Source organism: Capsicum annuum, chromosome 1 (genome assembly GCF_002878395.1).
Source record: "Capsicum annuum cultivar UCD-10X-F1 chromosome 1, UCD10Xv1.1, whole genome shotgun sequence".
Lineage (NCBI taxonomy): Eukaryota > Viridiplantae > Streptophyta > Magnoliopsida > Solanales > Solanaceae > Capsicum > Capsicum annuum.
Genome location: NC_061111.1, coordinates 206,740,473 through 206,747,322, shown reverse-complemented (window position 1 = coordinate 206,747,322; position 6,850 = coordinate 206,740,473).

Here is a 6,850-nt window from a genome sequence, read left to right as displayed (position 1 = left end):
CATCGCATTCTTTGTTGGATTCAATCATATTTGCTTAATCCTTTTTCTTTTCTTTCTTCGGGGCACGATAATCCATGGACTTGTGGCCAATCTTGCCACAATTAAAGCATTTTCCCTTGAATTTCTTCTTGGGTTGATTGCTTTCTTGTTTAACTTTCTTCCTTTTCTTAGAATTGTTTTGGTCATCTTCCATAATATGTGCTCCATTAATTGTAGAATTTCCTTTTGACCTTCTTTTAGTAGCTTTATTATCCTCTTCAATACTTATTCGGACAATAAGATCTTCGACAGTCATCTCCTTGCGTTTACGGTACAAGTAGTTTTTGAAGTTTTTCCACATTGGTGGTAGCTTCTCAATTATCGCTGCTACTTGGAAAGCATCTTTCACAATAAAACCTTTTCCTAGGAGATCATGGATGATTACTTGCAATAACTGCACTTGAGAGACAACCGATTTGCTATCTATCATTTTAAAGTCCAGGAACCTTGCAACAAAGAATTTCTTAATTCCCGCATCCTCTGTCTTGTATTTTCGTTCTAGTTCCCCCCACAATTTCTTTGATATCTTAGTTCCACTGTAAATATTATAGAGGTCATCTTGGAGACCACTCAATATATAATTCCTGCAAAGAAAGTTTGAGTGCTTCCAAGATTCTACAATCATGAAATGCTCTTTGTTCGAGGTTCCCTCGGGCACCTCAGGAGCGTCCTCACTAGTGAACTTTTGAAGGCATAGTGTTGTGAGGTAAAAGAACATCTTCGGCTGCCATCGCTTAAAGTCAATGCCCACAAATTTTTTGGGTTTCTCCGCAGGTGCCATAGGTTGTGGAGCATTTGCTCGACTTGTTGAAGCAATACTAGTTGCCCTCACAATCGTAGCCACATCTTGCATTTGACTTTCGTTAGTCATTTTTCCTATTACCACAAGACAATAATATTTAGTATTTTCAGAATACTACTTATAAAGTTAAGCATCTTTGAATTCTTCTTCTTGTTTTTAGTTAACAATGAAGTTTTTATGACTTTCAATTGTCTACCCAGTGAATTTTAAACTTGTGATGAAGATTTTATGTCTTTTAATCACTAGTTAAATTCAAATGGAGTAGAAAGCTTAAAGCTTTAATCTCCAAAAACAAGTAATACAGATTCTGAACTTATTCCTTAAGATTGTTATTTTTCCTTCTACGGGTACTAGAATCTGTATTAATACAACAACAACTTCATAACAAGTTCACGTATGAACAAAAATAGTTTTGGAGTTCTTTAACACCTTCTACACAAGATTATTACTAATCTATCCAAGAAGTATACCAGATATCAGAAAATAGATGAAACAAAAATTTTAGAACAAGTCCCCCGAGTTCATGGAGTGTCCTTAAGGAATAATTTCCCTCACTGTACCCGAGGTTATGGAATTTTTCTCCCAGGATAAAATGACCTACAATCCAATTATAGGGGTACCTCAAATAATTGAATTCCATGAACGCACTCAACGGTTTGAATGATCACACAGAATATTTGAAGAGAAGAAGAGTGGTATATTTTGAAAAATTTCGTATCTCAAACCTGTGGATCAAAGCAGGTTTATATAGCCATAACATGCCTCTTTTGAAAAGTGGCAATGGTTCATTTTAGAGGTATGCCTTTTCTGAAAATTCATGTCTATTCATCCAAAGACTATGTCTTTCATAACAGACATACCATTTCACGTGAAACAGTGTGTCATTTCATTGAAGGGTTGCATCCCTTTCAAAATAGCACTTCGTTACTGCATGACATTTCAAAATAATGCACCAGTTCAAAAAATAGTGCACCAGTTCACTACATCTGTTAATGCATGCATGTATAAATAGAGTATCAAACACTATTTCAAACTGAATTTCTTTAATTCTGTCAAATAAACTTTATTCAAAAACATAGATCTCATCGATCGATCATTTGAAAAATCCAAATCCAAATTCGAAGCCGAAGCCAAAGCCGAGCCAAGCGAGCGACGGTGACGGCGTGAGGCATCTCTTATTTCTTGCTTCACTTAGCATGTGGAAATGTGGTTCACAATATAAACACTTTAAAGCTTCGTTCTCCAACCAATGTGAAAGAATTTTAGTAAGCTTTCCTATTTTGAGCACACTTTCTATTTTGGTATAAACTCAATTTTCTCTTCCACTTAATTCCCTCAATTTTTCATTCAAAACACACATAGAACCTAACACTTTTATTAATTGATATATATATATTCCATAATTAATAAAAACATACTGTAACTCTCAAACGGGCTACGCAACATTAATGGTGAAAAAAGAAATAAAACACATTTGAGAAAAGAACTATTCCACTAAAACTGCATTCAACATGAATGATTTGTTTTAGATACACTTATTTTACATTCAGCAGCTGCTTAACAACATTATGCCTCAATTTCATGTGTCTACTCTTACAGCTGTAAGATTTATTCTTCGCAATAGCAATTGCGGCTTGACAATCATAGTGTATATACACGGGAGGCACCAGATCATCCTTATTTAAAGGAATATTAATCAACAGATCATCCTTTTTCAAAGGAATATTAGGCAACAAATCATCCTTCTTAGAAGGGCTATGAGGCAACAGATCATCCTTTTTAAAAGGCATATTCTCTAAGAAATTTCTTAGTTATTCAGCCTCAGTACCAGCTAACTCCGTAGCTACAAACTCCGATTCAATATTTTATCTAGCAATGATCGCCTGCTTAACTGATCTATACTGCACCACCACCTAATATGAGCACATAACCACTAGTGGATTTCGTCTTATCTGAATCAGAGATCCAATTTGCATCACAAAATCCTTCTAAAGTAGAAGGAAACCCACTATATAGAATACCATAATTCATGGTTCCTTTTAAATATTTCATTAGTTTTATTAATGCAGACCAATACTCTTTAATGAGGTTATGAGTATATCTACTTAATCTGCAAACAGCATACGCTATATCAGGCCTAGTAAAATTCATCAAATGCATTAGACTCTCAATAATTTGTACATATTTAAACTGGGCAACCGGGTCACCATTATTCTTTTTCAATTTAGAGTTAGCATCATAAGAAGTGGCTACAGGAGTTACCTCCCAACATTCAAACTTCTTAAGAATCATTTCAACATAATGTTCTTATGTTAACATTTTTCCATCATCACTTCTTATAACTTTAACTCCCAATATCATATTTACTTTACCCAGATCTTTCATATCAAAGTTAGTAGACAAAAATAATTTCGCATTTTGCACAATGTTTAAACTTGTACAAAAAATAAGCATGTCATCAACATATAAGCAAATTATCACATAATAATTGTCTACCACTATAGTATAAACACATTTATCCACTTCAATAGGATAAAAATCATCTTTTATTGAGACTTGATCAAATTTCTCATGCCACTGTTTAGGAGCTTGTTTAAGTCCATAAAGAAATTTAATTAATTTACAAACTTTATTTTCTTATCCAAAAACTACACATCCTTCAGGTTGAACCATATAAATTTCTTCTTCTAAATCACCATTTAAGAAAGTTGGTTTTACATCCACTTGCTGGATAAAAATCTTATGAATTGATGCCAAAGCGATTAGTAATCGAGTAGAAGAAATTCTTTTCACTAGTGCATATATATCAAAATAATCAATATTTTATTTTTGGGCAAATCCCTTAGCTACTAAACGAGTTTTATATTTATTTATAGATCCATCAGGATTAAATTTTCTTTTGAAAATCCATTTACAACCAATAGGTTTTGCACCTGGAGGTAAATCAGTCAAAATTCATGTATTATTTTTCATGATAGAATCAATTTCAACTTTAATTGCCTCTTTCTAAAATTTAGCATCAAAAGAAGATATAACTTCAAAATAATTTAATGGTTCATTATCGACAAGAAAAGTTTGAAAGTCATTTCCATAAAAAAAATATTCTTTTCTAGTCCTTTTACTTCTTCTCAATTCATCAATATTATAAGTAGATTCATTTTCTCTTTCAACAGTTGCATGGGATATTTTATTATATATTTTCAAAGAATTCAGCATTCTTTGTCTCAATTATAGTATTACTATCAAGCACATCACTTTTTCAAAATAAGAAATCTATATGCAGCACTATGTTCAGCATATCCAATAAACATGCAATCAACAGTTTTAGAACCTATTTTTCTCTTTTTAGGTTCAGGCAAAAGAACTTTAGCAAGGTACCCCATACTTTTAAATATTTCAAATTAGGTTTATAGCATTTTCATAATTTATAAGGGGTTTTACCGGTTCTTTTATGAAGAATTCTATTTTGCAAGTGACATTCAGACATTCAGATAAAATAGATTCACCCCACAAATTATCAGGTGCATTAGAGCTGATTAACATGGAGTTCATCATTTCTTTTAATGTCCTATTTTTTCTTTTAGCTACACCATTAGATTCGGGTGAATAAGATAGAGTTACTTCATGAATAATTTCTTCTTTTTTAAAGATACATATTCTTCACCTCTATCAGATTTAATTCTCTTAAATTTTCTATTAAGCTGATTTTCAACTTCACTTTCATAAGAAATAAAATATTAAATGCATCATCTTTATTTCTAAGTAAGTATAACTTAGTGAATCTTGAAAAATCATCAATAAAAGTTACATAATATCTTTTTCCACCTCTAGTCATAGTCTATTTTAAATCACCCAAATCCGTGTGAATCAAAGATAATAATTCAACTTCTCTATTAACTAAAAAATATGTCTTTTTAGTAATTTTAGCTTCAGCACATATTTTACATTTATCAAAATTATTTTAGTTTAAACCAGATATTAAACCAAGTGATTGCATATTCTTTATAGAGAAAAAACATTTTCCCCCCATGAACTTGTCCTCCAAACTCACTTTAGCACTTAAACTTAACTTCCATTTATTTACCCCCTTAACATCTTTAAAGTATATTTGTTTGAACCCTAAAGCTGATCTGACATTTAAAAAAAAAAGGGGGCGCGTTTATTTGTTAAAAAAATTAATTTCAGTAATCTTATATTTAAAATATAATAAAAAATTAAAATTAAAATAAAAAATGGACACTTTTTTCTTCTTTCTTCTTCATATCATCATCAACAACAACACTCAAACCTCCATTAACAACCTCAATTTTTTTTCACTTTCCTCCATTAACAACACCACCCAAGAACAACACTTTCCTTTAATTTTTTTCACTTTCCTCCATTAACACCACCCAAGAACAAACATGAAAATACTATTAAATAATTTTCTCCATTGAACACCATCTCAACCTTCAATCCAACTCAATCAAAATTTAGATAAAAATTAAATTAAATTGATGATTTTATTTTTGAATCACTTATCATCAATGAGATTTCTTTTAATTTTTACTTTTGAATTTTATTGTTGATAAGATAATTTAAAAAAATTAATTTTAACTTGATGAAAGTATTTTTGTGTTTAAATAAGAAAGAAGAGGGTGGGGGTGGGGCTGAAAGGGGAGAAAGAATGGCAGGTGGGAGGGGGTGCTGGAAGGGGAGAAAGAACAGGGGTGGGGTGGGGTGGTGGGCTGGAAGGGAAGAAGAGAGCGGGGGCGGAGGGGGGGGGGGGTTGCTGGAAATAAATAGTAAATATATATTTTTTGTTTTTTAAAATAAAAATACATAAAAATAGCATGTGTGTGGGATTTTTTTTATAAAAAATCCTAATTTCTTACGTGACAATGACCTGACACTAATGTGGCACTGATTTGGCACTAACATGGCGCGTGTGTAACCCACTCTCCATTGTGAGATTGATTTTCAGTTTTGTGGAGTGAAACAAATACACTTTAAAGATGTTGGGGGGGGGGGTAAATAAACAGAAGTTAAGTTTAATTGTTAAAGTGAGTTTCTAGGACAAGTTCACGGGAGAAAAGATGTATTTTCTTTTCTTTATATAAGAGAAATTAACATGTCCTAATCTACCATGCCATGAAGAAATAGACTTAGTCAAATACGTAAAAGTAGATACATATTTAGAAATATCATGATGAGTATTAAGCATAAATAATCCATGACTACAAAGTCCATTTCCAATAAAAATATTATTTTTAGTTAATATGACCTCATTGTTTTCAAATATAATTTTTATTCCAACTTTTCCTAATAATGTCATAGAAATCAAATTAATTCTGACATTAGGAACATACAATACATTACTCAATGCCAAAGTTTTATCAAATGTGAGTTTGAGAAGAACTTTGTCTTTTCCACGAACTTGAACAGTTCTCGGGGTCCCGAGATAAACAATTTCTTCTTCTTTCTCAACTTGGGTGTATGATACAAAATTATTTTTATTTATACAAATGTACCTAATAGCACTAGAGTCTACGACCCAAATTCTCCCATTGGTTTCAATATTCATTGCTGAAATGACCGCAACAATTAATATCATTCATTTTAGTCAAATTTATTTTTGACTTAGCAGAATTGTCATTTGTTTCACACATTCTCTTGCATTGAGATGCATCATTTATGAAGATTTTATTATTAGCATTAGATGTATAATCAAGTTTATTTTCATACCTGTATTCTGCAGTATCATAGTCTTCTGACAAACTGACTGGAATGGAAGCAGCCAGAGCAACGCCTTCATCAGTATTATCAACGGTCTTAGGACCAATATTATATGCAATAGTTTCTTAGATTGTTGGAAAACAATAGTAAATATCACTATTAATTGTGAAAATAAATAAACTGCAACAATAATAATATTTCTTCTGTAGTAGTATCAACAAGTTACAATAATAATAACAACAAGAACAATAATAATAATAATAATAATAATAATAATAATAATAATAATAATAA